Source organism: Prionailurus viverrinus, chromosome B2, assembly GCF_022837055.1.
Source record: "Prionailurus viverrinus isolate Anna chromosome B2, UM_Priviv_1.0, whole genome shotgun sequence".
Lineage (NCBI taxonomy): Eukaryota > Metazoa > Chordata > Mammalia > Carnivora > Felidae > Prionailurus > Prionailurus viverrinus.
Window position 1 is genome coordinate 13,124,843 of NC_062565.1, and position 20,048 is coordinate 13,144,890.

The 20,048-nt window shown below is 38.8% G+C and overlaps 1 long non-coding RNA gene across 1 annotated transcript in view; it reads left to right on the forward strand.

Moving 5' to 3' along the window:
* The window catches only part of LOC125166295 (uncharacterized), a 44,400-nt gene extending 24,892 nt beyond the window's left edge, over nt 1–19,508 (forward strand). The window contains exons 5-6 of the long non-coding RNA XR_007152422.1: nt 3,243–3,342; nt 19,233–19,508. This is a non-coding gene — a long non-coding RNA (uncharacterized LOC125166295). The remainder of the gene's footprint in view (nt 1–3,242; nt 3,343–19,232) is intronic.
* Nucleotides 19,509–20,048: the final 540 nt, after the last annotated feature.

Consider the following 20,048-nt stretch of genomic DNA (forward strand, 5'->3'; position numbering starts at 1 on the left):
GAAGGCAGTAAAGAGAACTAGGAACGTCAAGAGGGAAGTAGTAAGTGGGGCTGGATAGGCCATTTCAGACTGTAGCTCAGTTCTAAGAATTTCTCGGCCAAGTCGATGGAAAGAGTCTTTTGGCCAGAGTCACCGTCAGAGGAGTCCCCCATCTTGCCTGCATAAGCAGCCCTGTCCTATTCCATCATTGGCTAGGATCAGCCCATGGGGAGCTTGGCCTCATCCAAGTGCTATAGGAAATTACCATCTATCACTATGCTCCCCACAGCAAGAGATCTGAGTGGTGCATTTTCATGGCCACCAAAGCCCCCCTCCCCACCCCTCAGTGTTCTTAAAGTAAAGGCAATGGCTTTTCAATTATTTTCTTTAAAGTTCCAGGGTCCTAAAGTGGGCCATCAGTCCACACAGGGAGGGAGAACAAGAGGTCAAGAACCTCTGCAGAGACCCCTCCACCTTCTTCTCCCAGAAAGGCTTTTTTCACAGTTTGATACATCGAGGGTTCTACATCAGATATCTTTTGGGGGAGAAATGTTTCAACTGTGTTCTGAATCGTTTCAGAATAAAGTAATACCACTGGTGGAGAGATTCTTTTTATAACCCAAACCCTTGATGTGTGGGTGCCCAGAGGGGAAAAATATATTTTATGCATGATGTTTATTTCCCCCTACACAATTGTGGCTTTCTGAATGCTGTTCCATGTGCCTGGATTGCCTTTCTCCCTCTATTTACCTAGAAAATCGTCATCCTTCAGACCCTTATCCACTGTCATCACCTCTCTGAGGCTTTCACCGACTTCCTTAGGCACAGAAAGCAGTTCCTGCCACCGTTCTCCCCTGGCGCTTTCTATCTTGATTACAGCACTTGTCACATTTTTATAATAATTTATGTGTACGTGCGTGTGCTCCAAGTTGTAAGATTTTTATATTTTATTCTTTCCCTCTTTCTCTAAATAGAAAAACATCGGCATTATTCTACAAACGTTAGTAAATTCTCTTGTTTTACAACCACGACCGATACCTCTAGCTGGTTAAGAAAAAGCCATGTACTTTCTAAGTAATTTTGAATTTCCCCTATATGCTTTTAGAAGGAATAAAACCCTGACTAAAGTAAAGCCACAAAACAAAACAAAAGCGGGCATAGTTATGTAATTATGCTCTAAACTGATTACCAATATGGGATCATTTGCATGACAACTTTGTGAGCATGATGAGAAGCAAATACAACAAGAACATTTCACCTATCATTCATGAGTCCATTCATTCCACAGACACTTATTGAGAATCTGTGTGTACCAGGCAATGTTCCAGGTGCTGCCACGATGAAAATAAAACGGTGAAGTGGTAAGGAGTGATAGGCTACTCTAGGTCGGGCGATCAGGAAAGGAACTTTCCATAGTGTGTTAGGACCCGAAGGACATGGGGACTGTAGCAAACCTGGCCGAGAACAGCTAGCAGAAAGGCCCCGAGATGGAAACACACCAAAACCAGGGTGATGAGCCTTCGGTGGGCAAGGCAAGGAGTGGTAGAAATTGTCAGAGAGACAGGCAGGAATCAGTTATGTAGGGCTATGGACAACAGCATAAAGATTTTAGGTTTTTTTTTTTTTCTATGGGGAACAGGAAGTCATTGGAGGATTATAAGCAGACAAATGGTGTGATCTGATTGATCTTTCTCAAGGATCATCGTGGATGCTGTGTATAAAATGGATTGTAGTGGGCTAAGAGTAGAAATAATGCTCGCAAGGAGACACTGGAGTCCAGACAAGGGCTAAGAGGGATTTGGATTAGAGTATAGCAGTACAGTGCAATGTTAAAATATGCAAATAAATACTATCTATGGACGCAAGTGCTCAGAGAAACACACATCATAGTTAAAGCAGAAAAAAAAAATTACTTCTGTGACCTCAGACCTCTGTAATGTCATCCCAATTATGCTCTTGCAAGAAACAATTAAACACAACTTGTAAACCCACTTCTACCCCTGCTCTCTGCTCTCTGTTCTCTAATTATTAAGGGAAATGATTAAACTGAGTTGAGAGGGTAGGAATTTCCATTTGAGGGTCTGGGAGGATACAGGTTATAGAAACACGGAGTCTAATCTGTAAGACTGCTTTTCTTTTTTATTATCCAAGTCTGCACTCATGAATTCAAGGAGATGTATAGTTGTGTCCCCTGAGCAAATGGACTAGTTACAATATTCTGAATTAATAAGGGGAAGGGGGCTTGGTGTTTAATTAGTTGACCATCTGTTCTATTAAATCATCTCTTACCTTCATGAGGCACAGGTCCTTAATTGAGCTCCCTTTCTCCCAAATCCATTCACCATATTGTTTCCAGAGTGCTGGAGCTAACAGACAACTCTAATTATGTTGGCGCCCGCCCCCCCGCCCCCGCCCCGCTATATAAAACCTTCAAAAACTCTCCACCACCCGAAGAATGAAGGTTCAGCTCCTTCCATGCATACGGGGCCATCTCTATCTCTTGCTACCTCAGCTCTGACCTCGCCCTCACTGCACCTTTTGCTTGCCTGAAACTGAGGAAGGGAGCCCTGCCATTCACACTTTGTACCTTTGCTTGTGGTGTTCCCTGTATCCAGACAGCCAACCTTTTCTTACATACGTGTCCACTGAGCCTCCACTCAGGCTTCACTCTTGCAACAAAGCCTCCAGCATCCTTCCAGGTTGTATTAAATGCTCCTTTGTGTTCTGAAAGCAATGGTTCTTAAAGTGTGGCCCATGGAACCCGAGGGGAGAAGGGGCTTCCTAAATTATTATGGGGGGGGGGCTCCACAAATTAATTTCATAATAATACTAGGATGTTATTTGCTTTTCCACTGTGTTGACATTGGTGATAACAGTGCAAAAGCAGTGGTGAGCAAAACTGCCAGCATCATAACACAAATCAAAGCTGTGGCACCAAATTACACTGGTAGTCACTCTCCACACACTACTTGTGAAAGAAAGAAAGAAAGAAAGAAAGAAAGAAAGAAAGAAAGAAAGAAACCAGTTGCCTTTAACAACGTCCTTAATGAAGCAGTAAAAATGAGCTCACTTTATTAAATCTCAATCCCTGAATATACAACTCTTTAATATTCTACATGATGACATGAGAAATACAAATAAAGCACGTGGGCTGCACGCGAAACCACAGTGGTTGTCACAAGAGGCACCTGTGTTTGAGTTGCAGGCTGAGCTCACCGGGTTTGTTTTTGGCTTGTTTCATACAACACCATTTTTGTCTGAAGGAGCGACTGACAGACAACTAGGATGATTCAGACTTGGGCATTTGGCAGACATTTTTTGAAAAAGGAACCAAGCGAGCCTGTCACTTCAAGGAAAACAACTGTAAGTACTTGTTGCCAAAGATAAAATTTGAGCTTTCCAGCAAAAATGAGTATTTTTGGAAAGCATGTATCTGCCACTGTGAACTTGACAGCTTCCCAGTACTTAGAGACATTTCTGAGATTGGTGGAGATATTAATGAATATGTTTTTAAAATATATTGTATAATAAAATGTGTAAACATTTGGAAGATCTGCATGACTCAGTGAACCGATATTTTCCAAGGGACCAAGACATGATGTTACAAAGTCATGTCTGGTTAAATCCATTCACACTGAGAAAGAGCCAATGTATTGTAATGTAGCAAAGTATAAAATGTTTATTGCTATCACCCCAAATGGATTTATAGAATCAATGCAATCCCAATCAGAATCCCAACAGGCTTTATTATTTTTTTTAACTTGGCAAGCTAATTCTAAAATGTATATGGAAATGCAAAGAAACTAGAGAAGCCAAAGCAATTTGGAAAAGAAGTTGGAAGAAATTTCTAACTGATTTCAAGACTTACTATTAATCTACAGTAATCAAGATAATGTGATACTGGTACAGAGATAGACATATAGATTAATACAATAGAGACTCTAGAAACAATTCTATATATATGTGATGAATATATTTTTAGTAAATATGCCAAAACAATTCAATGGTAAAGATAATCCTTTCAGCAAATGATTCTAGAACAATTGGATAGTCATCACCAAAGAGGGGTATAGTCATTAAAAAAGAAGGACCTCAATCTTTACCTCATAAAATATACAAAAAACTAAACTGTATCCTTGTCTTAAATGTAGGAGTCAAAACTACAAAAATTTCTAAAAGAATACATAGAAGAATTTAGTGACCCAGGGTTTGGCAAAGATTTCTTTAAAAAAGCACAAAGTATAAAAAGAAAAAAAATCAATAAATTAATCAAAATTTAGAACTTTTGCTCTCAAAATGCCAAGAATATGGAAAGTAAGCCATGGCTTATGAGAAAATATTTGCAAAACATATATTTCACAAGGCTGATGTCTAGAATTGATAAATAGCTCTTACAACAATAAGAAGACAAGTTACATAATAAAAAGTGGGCAAATGATTTGTAGGCACATCACCAAAAAAGATCTATGAAAGGGAAATAATACATGACAAGATGCTCAACATAACTGATCATTATGGAAATTAAAATAAAAGCCACAATGAGCTATCACTACATATCTGGTAGAATGGCCAAAATTGAAAAAGCCAACAATGCCACTCATTGAAGTCTCATAAATGCTGATGGGAATGTTAAACGGTACAGCCACTGTGGAAAACAGTTTGACGGTTTTATAAAAGCTTAACGTACACTGTATGGCCCAGCCATTCCACTCATAGGTATTTTCTCAAGAGAAATGAAAATACATGTCCACACAAAGACTTGAACTTAAATATTTATAGCAGACTTATTTATAATAGCCAAAACCTTGGTATGGTGGAGGGTGGGGATGGGGGGACAAATGTCCACCAGCAGGAGGAAAGGATAAATAGTGTCACATCCAAACAATTAAATACTCTCAGCAATAAAAAAGAACAAACTCCTGATACATTATAAGACGGGGATACACTTCAACATAATTATGTGAATGAAAGAAGCAAGTCAAAAAAGACTACATACTTTATAATTCCATTTAGATACAATTTTAGACCTTCAAGATCAAATGATGTAGCCACTAACCACATATGACTATTGAACACTTGAAATGTGATTAGTTCAAATTGAGTGATGCTCTAAGTATGAAATAAGATTTTGAGTAAGATTTTGAAGACTTACTATGAAAAAAAAGAGAATATAAAATATGTCTGGCTTAGTCCACTGGGGCTGCTTAATAAAAATACTGACCATTGTGTGGGTGGCTTATAAATAATAGGAATTTTTTTCTCACAGTTCTGAAGACTGGTATGTCCAGGATCGAGGTGCTGGCAGTTTTTTTTTGTCTAGCAAAGGTCTTCATCCTGGCTCATAGATGATCATCTTCTTGCTATGGCCCACGTGGTACAAGGGGCAAGGAAGCTCTCTGGGGTCTTTCTTATAAGGGCACTAATCCTGAGGCACCTGGGGGGCTTAGTCAGTTGAGCATCTGACTCTTGATTTTGGTTCAGGTCATGATCTCACGGTTCATGAGTTTGAGCCCCATATCAGGTTCTGTGCTGACAGTGTGAAGCCTGCTTGGGATTCTCTCTCTCCTCCTCTCTCTCTCTCTGCTTCTCCCCTGCTCATTCTCTCACTCTCTCTCAAACTAAATGAACTTAAAAAAAAGGGCATTAATGTGGGCTCCACCCTCATGACCCAATCACCTCCCAAAAGCCTCACCTGACATATTGGGGATTAGGTTTCAATGTGAGACTTTTTTGGAGGAAACAAAAACATTTAGCCTATGGCAATAATGTTATTAATAATTTTATATTATTATATGCCAAAATGATAATATTTTGATATGTTAAGTGAAATAAACTACTGGAAAAATTATAATTACATATGTGGCTCACATTTGTAACTCCTGTTTTATTTCTGTTGGGCAATCTCTTACAGAAGAATGCAAAGTAATCTATAGGAACAGAAAACACTGCTTGGGAACAGTTTCGGGCACATAGGAAGGAGGAATGAACTGCAAGGAGGCACAAGGACACTTTTGAGAGTAATAGAAATGTTTATCATCTTGACTTTAGTGATACATACACGAATGTATCCATGTGAAAACTCATTAAATTGTACATTTCAAATATGTGTGATTTATTGTATGTCAGTTATATCTCAACAAATCTGTAAAAAAATATAAGTTTTTTGGTGTTTTCAGATTGAACATTGCAAACAACTTTTAAGAAACTATCATTTTCAAGAGAATGATCTTTTCTCAAGTTTTTGTGTAATAGTAAAGAAGAATATCCAGAACTATTTGAAAAATAGTAAAATATTATTCCTTCTTCAAACCATATATCTATACATAAAATGTGGGGGGAGTGAGTAAAACTTGGGGGCTTTTAAAATGGGTTCAAACATAAGCCACAATCATCTGAATATAGACTGCTATAGACATACAGTGTTAGCATAAACCTAATGGTAACCACAAATCAAATAAAAACCTAAACTTATACCTAAAGGAGCTAGAACAAAAAAAAAAAAAGTTTAAAGCCATGGAAGGGAGGAAATAATAAAGATTAGAGCAGAAATAAATGAAATAGAGGCTAAAATGACAATACAAAAGATCAATGAAACCAGGAACTGCTTCTTTGAACAGATCAATAAAATGGATAAACCAGCCAGATTCATCAAGAAAAAAAAAGGACCCAAATAAATAAAATCAGAAATAAAAAAAGAGAAATAATAATCAATACTATAGAAATACAAAGGATTATAGAAGACTATTGTGGAAAATGAGATGCTGGGTGCCTCGGTGGCTCAGTCAAACTCTTGATTTTGGCTCAGGTCATGATCTCATGATCTCATGGGATCAAGCCCCACATCGGGCTCTTGTGCTGACAGAGCCTGCTTGGGATTCTCTCTCTCTCTCTCTCTCTCTCTCTCTCTCTCTCTCTCTCTCTCTCTCTCTCTGCCCTTCCCCTGCTTGTGCTCTAAATAAATAAATATTTATTTATTTATAAATATGTCAACAAATTGGACAAGAAGTGGAGAGAAGAAGTGGAGAGATTGGTAGAAGCATATAACTTTCCAAAACGGAATCAGGAAGAAATAGAACATTTGAACAGGCCAATTACTAGCGATGAAATTGAATCAGTAATAAAAAAAACAAACAAAAGGCTTGGGTCAGATGGCTTCACAGATAAATTCTACCAAACATTTAAAAAAGGGTTAAGACCAATTCTTCTCAAACTATTCCAAAAACCAGAAGAGGAAGGATAGCTTCCAAATTCATTCTACAAGGCCAACAGTACTCTGATACCAAAGCAGACAAAGACATTACAAAAACAGAAATCCATAGGCCAATATCTCTGGTGAACATAGATGCAAAAATCTTCAACAAAATATTAGCAAACAGTGTATAACAATAATCAGAAAATAATGCACCATGATCAAATGAGAAATTCTAGGGATACAAGGTTCAATATTCACAAATCAATCAACAAGATATATCATTTTAACAAGAGAAAGGAAAAAAAAAACGTGATCATCACAATAGATGTAGACAAAGCATTTGACAAAGTGCAATATCCATTCACGATAAAAACTCTCAAAAGTGTAGATTTAGAGGGAATATACCTCAACATAATAAAGACCATATATGAAAAACCCACAGCTAATATTATATTCAATGGTGAAAAACTGGGAGCTTTTCCTCTAAGATCAGGAATATCCACTCTCACCACTTTTATTAAATGTACAACTGAAAGTCCTGGCCATAGCAGTCAGAAAAAAAAGAAAAGAAAAGAAAAGAAAAGAAAAGAAAAGAAAAGAAAAGAAAAGAAAAGAAAAGAAAAGAAAAGAAAGAAGGAAGGAAGGAGGGAGGGAGGGAGGGAGGGAAGGCAGGCAAGGTATCCAAATTGGTAAGGAAAAATGAAAACATTCACTATTTGCATATGACCTGATACTATATACAGAAAACCCTAAAGATTTTACCAAAAAAGTTGTATAACTGATAAATGAATTTAGTAAAGCCACAGGACACAAATTAATATACAGAAATCTGTTGCATTTCTTTTTCTTTATTTTTTAATTTACATCCAAGTTAGTTAGCATATAGTGCAACAATGATTTCAGGAGTGGATTCCAGTGATTCATGCCCTATGTATGAAGCCCAGTGCTCATCCCAACAAGTGTCTTCCATAATGCCCCTTACTCATATAGTCCAACCCCCTGCCCACAACCCCTCCAGCAACCCTCTGTTCTCTGTTTTTAAGAGTCTCTTATGTTTTGTCCCCTTCCTTGTTTTTATATTATTTTTGCTTCCCTTCCCTTATGTTCATCTGTTTTGTATCTTAAATTCCTCATATGAGTGAAGTCATATGATATTTGTCTTTCTCTGATGGACTAATTTTGTTTAGCGTAATACCCTCTAGTTCCATCCACATTGTTGCAAATGGCAAGATTTCATTCTTGTTGATTGCCGAGTAATACTCCAGTGTGTGTGTGTGTGTGTGTGTGTGTGTGTGTGTACCACATCTTCTTTATCCATTCATCAGTCAATGGACATTTGGGCTCTTTCCATACTTTGGCTATTGTTGATAGTGCTGCTATAAACATGGGGGTGCATGTGCCCCTTCCAAACAGCACACCTGTATCCCTTGGATAAATACCTAGTAGTGCAATTGCTGGGTCGTAGGGTAGTTCTATTTTTAATTTTTTGAAGAATCTCCACACTGTTTTCCAGAGTGGCTGCACCAGTTTGCATTCCCACCAGCAGTGCAAAAGAGCTCCACTTTCTCTGCATCCTCACCAACATCTGTTGTTGCCTGAGTTGTTAATGTTAGCCATTCTGACAGGTGTGAGGTGGTATCTCATTGTGGGTTTGATTTGTATTTCCCTGATGATGAGTGATGTTGAACTTTTTTTCATGTGTCGGTTGGCTATCTGGATGTCTTCTTTGGAAAAGTGTCTCTTCATGTCTTTTGCCCATTTCTTCACTGGATTATTTGTTTTCTGAGTGTTGAGCTTGATAAGTTCTTTATAGATTTTGGATACTAACCCTTTGTCTGATGTCATTTGCAAATATCTTCTCCCATTCCGTTGGGTGCCTTTTAGTTTTGCTGATTGTTTCCTTTGCTGTGCAGAAGCTTTTTATCTTGATGAGGTCCCAATAGTTCATTTTTGCTTTTGTTTCTCTTGCCTCTGGAGACGTGTTGAGTAAGAAGTTGCTACAGCCGAGGTCAAAGAGTTTTTTGCCTGCTTCCTCCTCGAGGATTTTGATGGCTTCCTGTCTTACATTGAGGTCTTTCATGCATTTTGAGTTTATTTTTTGTGTCTGGTGTAAGAAAGTGGTCCAGGTTCATTTTTCTGCATGTTGCTGTCCAGTCTTCCTAGCACCACTTGCTGAAGAGACTGTCTTTATTCCATTGGATATTCTTTCCTGCTTTGTCAGAGATTAGTTGGCCATATATTTGTGGGTCCATTTCTGGGTTCTCTGTTCTGTGCCATTGATCTGAGTGGCTGTTTTTGTGCCAATACCATACTGTTTTGATGATTACAGCTTTGTAATACAGGTTGAAGTCCAGGATTGTCATGCCTCCAGCTTTGACTTTCTTTTTCAGGATTGCTTTGGCTATTCAGGGTCTTTGTGATTCCATATAAATTTTAGGATTCTTTGTTCCAGCTCTTTGAAGAATGCTGGTGATTTTGTGGTAGGGATTGTGTTGAATATGTATATTGCTTTGGGTAGTATCGACATTTTAACAATATTTGTTCTTCCAACCCAGGAGCATGGAGTATTTTCTATTTTGTGTGTGTGTGTCTTCTTCAATTTCTTTCATAAGCTTGCTATAGTTTTCAATGTATAGATTTTTACCTCTTTGGTTAGGTTTATTCCTAGGTATTTTATGGGTTTCGGTGCAATTGTAAATGGGATCAATTCCTTGATTTCCTTGATTTCTGTTGCTTTATTATTGGTGTTTAGGAATGCAACCAATTTATGTGCATTGATTTTATATCCTGCGACTTTGCTGAATTCATAGATCAGTTCTAGCAGTTTTTTGGTTGGTGGAATCTTTTGGGTTTTCCATATAGAATATCATGTCATCTGTGAAAAGTGAAAGTTTGACTTCCTCCTTGCCAATTTGGATGTCTTTTATTCCTTTGTGTTGTCTGATTGCTGAGGCTAGGACTTCCAATACTATGTTGAATAACAGTGGTGAGAGTGGACATGCCTGTCATGTTCCTGATCTTAAGGGGAAAGCTCTCAGTTTTTCCCCATTGAGGATGATGTTAGGGGTGGGTCTTTCATATATGGCTTTTATGATCTTGAGGCATGATCCTTTTATCCCTACTTTCTTAAGGGTTTTTTTTTTTTTTTATCAAGAAATGATGCTGTATTTTTCCAAATGCTTTCTCTGCATCTGTTCAGAGGATCATGTGGTTTTTGTCCTTTCTTTTATTGATATGATGTATCACATTGTTTGTTTTGCGGATATTGAACCAGCCCTACATCCCAGGTATAAATCCCACTTGGTTGTGGTGAATAATTCTTTTTACGCATTATTGGATCCAGTTGGCTAGTATCTTGTTGAGGATTTTTGCATCCATTTTCATCAGGGAAATTGGTCTGTAGCTTTCCTTTTTAGTGGGGTCTTTGTCTGGTTTTGGAATCAAGGTAATGCTGGCTTCATAGAATCAGTTTGGAAGTTTTTCTTCCATTTCTATTTTTTGGAACAGCTTCAAAAGAATAGGTGTTAACTCTTCTTTAAATGTTTGGTAGAATTCCCCTGGAAAGCCATCTGGCCCTGGACTCTTGTTTTTGTTGTTGTTTTGTTTTGTTTTGTTTAGATTTTTGATCACTAATTTGATTTCTTTACTGGTTATGGGTCTGTTCAAATTTTCTATTTCTTCTTGTTTCAGTTTAGTAATTTATATGTTTCTAGTAATTTGTCCATTTCTTCCAGATTGCCCAAATTATTGGCATATAATTGCTCATAATATTCTCTTATTATTGTTTGTATTTCAGAAGTGTTGGTTGTGATCTCTCCTCTTTCATTCTTGATTTTATTTGGGTCCTTTCCTTTTTCTTTTTGATCAAACTGGCTAGGGGTTTATCAATTTTGTTAATTCTTTCAAAGAACCAGCTCCTGGTTTCTTTATCTATTCTACTGGGTTTTTGTTTCGATAGCATTGATTTCTGCTCTAATCATTATTATTTCCCGTCTTCTTCCGGTTTTGGGTTTTATTTGCTATTCTTTTTCCAGCTCTTTAAGGTGTAAGGTTAGGTTGTGTATCTGAGACCTTTCTTCCTTCTTTAGGAAGGCCTGGATTGCTATATACTTCCCTCTTATGACCGCCTTTGCTGTGTCCCAGAGGTTTGGGGCTGTGGTGTTATCATTTCACTGGCTTCCATGTACTTTTTAATTTCTTCTTTAACGTCTTAGTTAGCCCATTTATTCTTTAGTAGGATGTTCTTTAGTCTCCAAGTATTTGTTATCTTTCCAAATTTTTTCTGTGGTTGATTTCAAATTCCATAGCGTCATGGCCTGAAAATATGCATGGTATGATCTTGATCTTTTTGTACTTGTTGAGGACTGATTTGTGTCCCAGTATGTGATCTATTCTGGAGAATGTTCCATGTGCACTCAAGAAGAATGTGTGTTCTGATGCTTTAGGATGAAATGTTCTGAATATATCTTTAAGTCCATCCAGTTCAGTGTGTCATTCAAAGCCATTATTTCCTTGTTGATTTTCTGCTTAGATGATCTGTCCATTGTTGTAAGTGGAGTGTTGAAGTCCCATACTATTATGGTGTTATTATCAATGAGTTTCTGTATGTTTGTGATTAACTGATTTATATATTTGGGTGCTTTCACATTTGGAGCATAAATGTTTACAATTGTTAGATCTTCTTGGTGTATAGACTGCTTAATTTTGATATGATGCCCTTCTTCATCTCTTGTTACAGTATTTATCTTAAAATCTAGATTGTCTGATATAAGTATGGCTACTCCAGCTTTCTTTTGGTGGCCGTTAGCATGATAGATGGTTCTCCATCCCTGTACTTCCAATCTGAAGGTGTCTTTAGGTCTAAAATGGGTCTCTTGTAAACAGTATATAGATGGATCTTGTTTTCGAAGATGGCAGAACAGCATGGAAGTTCTTTGTGTGTCTCGCGTCCATGAAATACAACCAGATCAACACTAAACCATCCTGCACACCTAGAAAACTGATCTGAGGATTAACACAACAATCTGCACAACCTGAACCACAGAACTCAGCCAGTACGGGGTGCGGAGAGGTGAACTTGGGGAGCAAGAAGCCGCAGAGGGCTGGGAGCTGTTTTTGCATGCAGAGAGAGGACTGAGACAGGAGAAGAATACGGGAAAAGCACCCCCCTGAAAAGCAGCTGGAGAGAAAGTGGAAAAGTGGAAACAACCGCAGGGACTGAACTAGATGGATCTTGTTTTCTTATCCATTCTGTTACTCTGTGTCTTTTGATTGGAGATTTAGTCCGTTGACATTTAGAGTGAGTACTGACAGATATGAATTTATTGCCATTATGTTTCCTATAGAGTTGGAGTTTCTTTTTTTTTAATTTTTAATTTTTATTTTTTATTCTTTTAAATTTACATCCAAATTAGTTAGCATATAGTGAAACAATGATTTCAGGAGTAGATTCCTTAATGCCCCTTACCCATTAGAACTGGAGTCTCTGGTAGTGTTCTCTGGTTCCTTCTAGTCTTTGTTGCTTTTGGTCTTTTTGTTGTTGTTGTTTTGTTTTGTTTTTTTTCTCCCCTCAGAAAGTGCCCCTTAAAATTTCTTGCAGGGCTTGTTTAGTGGTCAGGAACTCCTTTATTTTTGTTTGTGTGGGAGGCTTATCCCCCAGATCCTTTGGAATGCCTCTCATGGAGCCTATTTGTCAAATAAACTACTAATTAAATAAAAACAGCAAAGAAGTGCATGCTGTTAGATTCAGAGTTTAAAGTTTAGCAGGGTGAGGGGCACCTGGGTGGCTCAGTCAATTGAGCCTCCGACTTCAGCTCAGGTCATGATCTCATGGTTCTTGAGTTCGAGCCCTGCATCGGGCTCTGTGCTGACAGCTCAGAACCTGGAGCCTGCTTCGGATTCTGTGTCTCCCTGTCTCTGCCCCTTCCCCACTCATGCTCTGTCTCTCTCTGTCTCTTAAAGATGAATAGCGTTAAAAAAATTTTTTTAAGTTTAGCAGGGTGAAATTCTGTCTGAAGAATTGACAGAAGCAGGGGTTATCTTTTCAGAAGGAATTTTGAGATGTTCGCTCTTGGGGTCTAAATTTAATGGTAGCTTAAAATGATGATCATCATGGGCCATGATGTGTGATATAAGTGATTGATTCTGAAATGATCTCTTACCAGTACTTGGGAAGAGAGGCCATGAACTCTGTTATTTGACATGAGCTTTACCTGAAGGAATAAGGAATAAGAAACTCATAGGGTTTGCACGTAGTGGATTTGATTAATTTCAAAATTAAAAACCCCAAAGGATTAAGAATACAAGATAGAGTCTTTCCCTTTTTTTTTTTTAATTTTTTAACATTTATTTATTTTTGAAACAGAGAGAGACAAAGCATGAACGGGGGAGGGTCAGGGAGAGGGAGACACAGAATCTGAAACAGGCTCCAGGCTCTGAGCTGTCAGCACAGAGCCTGACGCGGGGCTCGAACTCATGGACCACGAGATCATGACCTGAGCCTAAGTCGGCCGCTTAACCGACTGAGCCACCCAGGCGCCCCTCTTTCCCTTTTTTATACTCGATAAGAATGTTAGACTGCACTACAAATATGAATGCATCAATACCAGAACTTAATAAAGTCATCATTTACTTAAAAAAATTTTTTTTAACATGTATTTATTTTTGAGAGAGAGAGAGAGAAACAGAGTGTCAGCAGAGGAGGGGCAGAGAGAGAGGGAGACAGAGAATACGAAGCAGGCTCCTGGTTCTGAGCTGTCAGCACAGAGCCCCACGCAGGGCTCGAACTCACGAACCATGAGATCATGACCTGAGCCAAAGTCGGAGGCTCAGTTAAGTCGGAGGCTTAACTGACTGAGCCACCCAGGTACCCCATAAAGTCTTCATTTACTTAATGTGAGGGAGCCATACCCAACAAAAAAAGTCAGACACAGCCCCCTGAAAGCCAAATAGAGCCCCGTTTGTGCAGGGTTCTCCCCAGGGGGAGGCATGGTGCAGGGGTTTCCAGACCTCAGCCTTCAAGTCTGACCTTACATCTTTATTTTAGGCTATGGATTTCCTGCTTTACCCTATCCCCACCACGAAATTTCTAACAGAGAGAGAGAGATCAATGCCCAAATTTGGAAATTTAGAGCTTACTTAAGCAATATAAATTCATCAATTAATGTTCTGTAAACATACTCCTTTCTCAGTAAAATTACTTCAGAATAGCAATGCTGTAGTCAATGGCTATCACCAGAAAATGTCAGAGGGTTTGAAACACTTGGCTTCTCCTCCCTCTGTAATCAGCCAACTTCATTATGCTTTCTACTTAATAATTATAGATCTTATTACCAGAGATGGGTTTAATAACATAAAAATAATAGGCATTACAAATTGCATGCGCTCCCAAAGGACTAGAGATTTGTGTCATTTCATACACCAATATGAAAACGGGCCTTTTGTTTAAGCCATGCCCTGGGGTTCCCTAAATACAGTGAAATGATAAGATTTAACAATAATGTGAGCTACAGAAATCCTTTCTGAGAAAAATGCCATTTTATCCCTGCTTGGAGGAACTGAAAATGATACATCATACCTGTGCCATTAGATTTCTTTCTCTCTGCACACGAGCCAATTCATGTATAATGAATATAAAAATATGCTACCACTTTGGAATTTTTTAAATATCTTTTGTTTTTTACTATAGTGGTAATAGTACTCATTGTAGAAAATTTGGAAAATAACGAAGAGTATAGAGAAAGAAACAAAAATCACTTACAATCCCACAGTCTGAAAATTACCACTTGTTAGGATTTTGGTTTATTTATTCCAATATTTTTCTAGATACATATTTTACGTGGTCGAGATAATGTACTACTTCATACTGCTGTTTTATTTAATATAACCTTGTGAGCATTTTTTCTTTTCATAAAGATCTTGGCAAACATGCTTTTTATGCATTTATCCTCCATGATATGAGCACACAAGTTACTCCAATAGTCCCCTGTTGATGAGCATTTAGATACCTTACTTTTTCAGCATTATCCGAAACACTTGATAAATATGCATGCATATTTGTTCCATGAACTGGGACCCAAGCCTTTGAGGAAGGGAAGAGGGAGTTCTTTGTTGACTGAGGCCATGTCTCTGAGAGTTTTGAAGGAAACAGTCCTAGTAGAATTATAAGGTCAAAGAATATAAACATGTTGAGAGTTCTTAATATATACTAACACACTGCTTGCTTTCCAGAAAATTGTCCCAATTTACACTCCACTGTGCATACAAGAATTCCCATTTCACTGTATCTTTGGCAGCATTGAGTATTAATATTTTCATACATTTTTTAAAGTTTACTTATTTGTTTTGAGAGAGAGAGAGAGAGAGTGAGCAAGCAAGTACAAGCAGGAGAGGGGCAGAGAGAGAGGGAGTGACAGGGAATCCCAAGCAGGCTTCACACTGTCAGGGCAGAGCCCAGTGCAGGGCTCAAACTCACAAACTGTGAGATCGTGACCTGAGCCAAGATCAATAGTTGGACCTTTAACCGAGTGAGCCACCCAGGCACCCCGAATACTAGTATTTTTTTAAGGTGGAATGGTATATCAATGGATTATTAGTGAATTTGAACATTTTAGTTCCGAGGTATTTTAACTCAATGCAAGAAGCATAAAAATAAATTTTTGTAGAATACTTCCTGCTAAATTGATATAGTGAACACTCCTCTCAGCCAATTCTGAATACTTACAAGAAAAATACTTTGATTATCATTCTAAATGTGAAGGTTCTCTTCCTCTGGTTAAATAAAGGCAGCTTTACTTAACATTAATTCATGGCTTAAAGCAAAATCTTTGGTTAAGGACAGTTGGGCGTTTTCCTTGGTTCTTTTTTTCATTTTTATTTTAAGTAGGCTCCACACCCAACATGGGGCTTGAACTCCCGACCCTGAGATCAAGCATCACATGCTCCGCTGAATGAACCAGCCAGGCACCCCAAAGTTGGGCTTTTTTCAAGCCAGAAAGACTTCAATATATTAGGGAATATGGAAGTTAATATTAGTTGGAAATTAAAAAAGAAAAAAGTTCAGAATTTTGCCAAAAAAAATGTATTTTTCCAGTGGTAGGAATAATTTTAATGTCAAGGGAAATACTTCTGAGAGTATGCAGTCAAGAAAAATACTTGCTTTTTGCACATCCGTGGCAAATAATTGCCTGTTCCAATCAGAAGACTCTCCTCATTGATCTCTCTACGTGTCTCCTGTGCTTTGAAGCTAGAACTTAGCATTAACAGGGAATTGACTTTTCTTTTTAACTCTTCTAGTTACAAACACCCACAAATCTACTCCTTAAAGGGCTGAGGTTCATTTTTCAGAAGTATCTCGACCTCCAAAATTATGTAAAGTGTCAAGCAATTTCTCGAGCACTTAAATATGCACGAACAAAGAGTTTTAGGTAAGAACACAACAGCCAGCAGAAGGCAAGACAGTTTCTGACCCAAGTTTACACGGTGGGATGCAGAAACCCTTGCACAGTCTTCTTCTATTCCCCCTCTGCCTCCCCATAGACTTGATCGATAATAAAGTTTCCCAAGGACATGCTGGTTACACTCTGTTCCTTAGGTACGTTATATCTGAACCACACAACAGATGCTGCCAACTAGGAATAATTACTCCCATACTATAGATGAAGAAAGTAAAGCTCAGAGAGGCTAAAGTTGGGAACCTACGCCTCTCTCGTCCCAGAATCTAGGCTTGCTTTCACTTTATTTTTAGCAATATATAACATACGTGTGAAGAGGGCATAGAAACACATCACACCAAAAAATAAAATAACCACCATTGCACTCACTGTCAATGTACCTTTAGCTCAGCAGCCCCCACCCCTGAATTTCACGCTACTAATTTGCTTTCTTTCCTTTATAATTTGTCTTTATATGTCTGTAGGGCTAAACACTGTATTTTCAAGTTCTGCCTGTTTTATATTTAATCTGTACAGAAGTGATGAATCATGTCTTTCTTTTGTTATTGTTCATTTATTTTTTTTTAATGCCTATTTATCTTTGAGAGAGGGAGAGTGCAAGCAGGAGAGGGGCAGAGAAAGAGGGAAACACAGAATCCGAAAGCAGGCTCCAGGCTCTGAGCTGTCAGCACAGAACCCGATGTGGGGCTCAAACCCACAAAACCTGAGATCATGGCCTGAGCTGAAGCTGGATGCTTAACTAACTGGACACCCTGGTGCCCCCAATGTCTATCTTTCTAAGAAAAATTCCCTTGTCATGAATTAATCACAGACCTCTTGCTATGTCTCTAGTCCTAGGCTGTTAAAACCAAAGAGGCCTAGATTCATAGTTTTAAGGTAGGCTTGCCAGATTTAGCAAATAAAAGTGTAAATAACATTTCAGCATGTAGATCCTGTACAACTCTGGGGACACACTTACACTTAAAAAGCATTTGCTCGTTATCTGAAATTCAAATGTAACTGGGCATCTTGTATTCTGTCTTGCAACTGTTTTAAAGAGACTTATTATATCAATCTTGATAACTGAATGCCGAGTGCTAACGACACTGGAGGTTAATCAGCATCTTTCTAGTGACCCCCACAACACAGTGGTGGAAATTACGTGGATTCTAAACTTAGAAATGCAGGTCCTAATTTCCATTCCATTGGTTTTTGGTTATGTGGTCTTGGACAAGTCCCTTAAACTTCCTGAGCTCTGGTTTGTTCAGGAACAGGAGAGACTTCCTCAAAAAAAAAAAAAAAAAAAAAAAAGCTAGATCAAATGCTAACATCCAGACTCAGAAACCAAGAAATAATAGCATAAGCACATTCCTTAGAGATATGCAGGGACCCCTAGAAATCCTGAAAACACTAACAGTTAAAAAATCCAAATGTTCGCCTCTGAGATGCAGAACCATGAATGGAGTGTGGGCAGGAGTAGAGCAGGAAATGCTCCTTCTGAAGATAAGTGCTCTAGTGGCATTTCATGTTTTTAACATCAATTTGCTTCGAAAAATTTTCAGTCGTTAAAATAGAAATTGAATGGGGGTTAAAAAGAAAAAAACAACCCTGTGAGAATGAGTTTTAAAATGATAATAAATTGGGGTAGTCATAATGCCTCCCTCGAAGAGTTAAGGATGAAACAGGAACATGTGTATAAGAATTCTAAGAAAATACCAAAGTTGATCTCATGCCCATCATTTCAGATAAGGGAAAGGAATGGTAATACCCTGCCGTCTTTGAAGAAATTGACAGCAGAATTTCCCCCCAGCATTGTTTTATAGGTCACTCAACCTTGACAGGCCAGCGTCTGTTTAGTCTTTTCTAGTTCAACGCTCACAAGAGTACAACGCTCCCGAAGGGCTTTGTAAATATTTTCCACTGTCAATGATGAATTCAAGTTTTAATTCCAAAAAAGGAGAACTCCTCCCGGGCTCCTGGTGGAGGGCAATGTCTTGAAGAAGGCGAGGTGCCCCCTCCCAGCTTATCTGTGAAGTAGGTAGATTCCCACCACTCCAGTGAGGAGCCAACTGCCCCGAGCCCTGGAGTTGACCGCAGCTTCTGCGAGCAGCAGCGCCTTCTGGGGACGCGCCGGGGAGATGCAGCGAGGGGCTGGTGCCGCAGCTCCGGAAAGCGCATCCTCAGGCTGCGCTCTGCCCTCTAGTGGCAGCAGGTGCTAGTTACTCTTCGAAAGTACTCACTCCCCTCCAGCGCGTCTTCTCCCTCCTACAGAGCAGAGAATTTTGAGTCCGGAACACCCAACGCCTGAGAGAACTAACTAGGGAGAGAGACAAATGAGAAACAGTGCAGAGGGCACGTGTTGTTGAGATGTGGATGAGAGACTGGGTTTCCACTTCCTTGAGTGTCTGTCCTTTGAGCTAGCGTGGTTCCCTGGAAATTAGAAAAATAAGGCTAATGCACACAGCAACAATGCATTTAAGTCACAGGACTTGCATTCTGAGATTTTTATTCTGCCAAAATTTGGGGGCTTTATGAAATGATGATGACAGTAAATGGTGATTTTTTTTTTCCTTTAAGGTCTCCCAAATGCTTTGCGAATGTTTACCCATTTGTTATATCTCCACTTCTAGGAACCACTGTTCCAACCCACCATGGCAACCTTTCACATCATAACCACAGAATTATTTTCAGTTGGAGTGGACGTCTACAGTTGTCATATCCTGGGAAAATAAGGTATTCTCTCCATGTTACTGATTTGAGACCTAGGCAGGATAAGCCATCTGTCTGCCATAACTCAAGGCTTTGCGTATAACAGGTTTTCAGAAGGAGTAGGCCTTCAGAGTCTCTTTAGTGAGCATTAGACTGAACACGGGGAAGTTTGGGACAGTTGTTATCGCTCCTGATGGCTTTCCTCCTGGCTGGCATATGACTCAGACTAGGGTTGGAGAGGAATTACTGGGTGGGGTGGGGAGGAAGGCTTCGCAGGATGCTGCCTTAAAACTAGCTGTGAGGTCAAACACATGTGGTTCCCAGAATAACCAGTGCTCTGAGTACGGGGAAGATAACCCCGTACGCTAGATAACCCCGCGCTGCTAACACGAAATCCAAGCAGTGTGGCAAAGTGACCTTCAAAACGTTCTGTAAATTTCACCTTCCACAAACTCTGTTTTACCGTTCCAGAAAAACTATTCCCATGTAATGATGTTAGTGAGGACATAGAGAGATCGGAACCCTCCTGCATTGTTGATTGGAACACAAAACAATGCAGTTTCTATGGAAATCAGTGTATCACTTCCTCAAAAAGTTAAACATGGTATTACTATATAAATCATCAATTGTATTCCTAAGGATATACCTCCAAAGAACTGAAAAACAATGCTCTATTCATAATAACCAAAAGAAACAAACCAAATGTCTTTCAACCGATACATGGATAAACCAACTGT